A 2,139-nucleotide genomic window follows, 5' to 3' on the forward strand; every position below is an offset into this window, starting at 1 on the left:
AATTATCAGATATAATGGTTAGAAACAGAAGCATTTGTAGATTAACTACATTTTGAAATGTTTTTAGATAAATGATGTAAAATTATTTGAAAGTCAAAATACGTGAAATAATCTCATCACATGAAACTTTAAAAACATTTATGAAGGTTTGGGTTGTGCTGATATTTAAAATAAAAATGAAAACCAAATATTTTTGATAAATCCTTTAGATCAGGTGTGGAGTTTTGCTGGTTTGATGTTTTGATTTTTTACTAATGCTGTGATCCACATTTGGATTGTTGTTTTGAAGTTCCCATGCAGATAGAGAGGACGAAATGGAAAAAGTGCTGAAAATTTTATCTGCTACCCTTGACAATGTGCCTCTTGTATTTTTAGGACAAGAATAAGCAATAATTGGGGGTTTTTTACTATGATGTAGTAGAGATGAAGTATAACAAATTGCCTTCACATTATGAAAATTTAAGTTGGCATTTGTTGCTACAGGAATTTGTTTACTTAACTACAATAAATTTATTTATTCAAGGATTAATGTATTTATTTAATTTTTTTCCTTCATTTTTACGTTAGTAACAGAAGCTGGTAAAGGATCAATTCATTTTTTTGACTTGATAGTGAAAACTTCCCTGGAAGTGCAGGAATGGTTTTATCTGTGTTTCTTGTTTGTCTGTTTTCAAAAAGTGGAAGTACGAGGCAGTGAGATATGCACTGTGATTTCTTTTAATAGCTTATTCAGTGTTGTTACTAGGCTGTAGTTACAGACAACTCAATAACTCCATTGCATCTGGTGACATTGCCACTGATTGAGCTTTTCTCTCCAGAGGCTGCGTTTTTGGTTTTTCCACACAGCACCTAAGGATGAGCATTGCACTGTGCTTTCTTGGGGAATTTTTGAGACTTCTCTGAGGAAAAGCGTCACTGTTGGAAGTAACGGAAGCCACTGCTACTGTCTTCTGGAGGAGTAATTTGGAAAAAGTAACAATCTGTGCCTGAGCCAGCTTTGCCAAGTGCAATGGTCACAAACGTTTTCCAGTACGTGACGGTTGCCAAGAGCTGGCTGTTGGCAGCCTCGTGTTTCTGTCCCTGACGCTGGAGATCTGGTCTTCGGCAGGACCTTATCTGGTGGTGGGGGCAGGGAGGGCAGTTTATACAAACCAGAGCAGCCTTTGGGGGCAGGAAAAGAGTAACGGCAGGAGGAAGGATGATGGTTTCTGCTGGTTTGTGGGCTCCCTTTCCTGGTCTGTCTCAGACTCTTTGCGCAAGAGGCAATTTCCTCTCCCTGCGCCACCCTCTCCTGAAAGAACAGTTATCAGGTTACCTTCATTTTTAACATTTTTAACTTTATAAAAAGTATCATCACACTCTCAGAGCCTTAAAGCAATGAAGTTGTAGCGTGGCTCCCAAGGGCTGTGTGGAGGTGGAGTGGGTGCTGCATCTTTGGGCTGTTGCTGCTCCCCGCAGGGGGGGAAGGCTGCTGGGACCCCCCCCAGCCACCCCTTCTCTGCCCCTGCTCCCCAGCTGTGGGGCTTTGGGCTAGTCCCCTCTGCCCCAGCATTGCCTGGGCTGCATCCTACCTTCTCTTTATAACTACCTGAAAGGAGGTTGTAGCATGGAGGGTGTTGGTCTCTTTTCCCAAGTAACAAGTGATAGGGTGAGAGGAAATGGCCTCAAGTTGAGCCAGGGGAGGTTTAGATTGGATATTGGGAAAAATTTCTGCATGGAAAGGGTTGTCAGGCATTGGAACAGGCTGCCCAGGGAAGTGGTGGAGTCACCATCCCTGGAGGTGTTTAAAAGATGCGTAGATGTGTTGCTTAGGGCCCTGGTTCAGTGGTGGACTTAACAATGCTAGGTTAATGGTTGGATTTGATCTTTAGAGGTCTTTTACAACCAAACTGATTCTATGATTCCGGTTTTTGTGCTTCCCAACTTGAGAGTGCGGTGGGCAGTTTGTGACACACAGCGCTCACCCATGTGGCTCTGCCTCGGCACCTCGCAGGGCTGGGAGCGCAGCTGGACCCCTTGGCCAGTCACCTGTCAGGGACTTACCCTCCATTCCTTGCATGACCTTGGCACTGCTACAAGCTGCGCTGGCTCTCTTGTAACCATTTTAAAGTACACAAGTTAATCAAAATAACCTCCAAA

This window comes from Caloenas nicobarica, chromosome 1 (assembly GCF_036013445.1).
Source record: "Caloenas nicobarica isolate bCalNic1 chromosome 1, bCalNic1.hap1, whole genome shotgun sequence".
Lineage (NCBI taxonomy): Eukaryota > Metazoa > Chordata > Aves > Columbiformes > Columbidae > Caloenas > Caloenas nicobarica.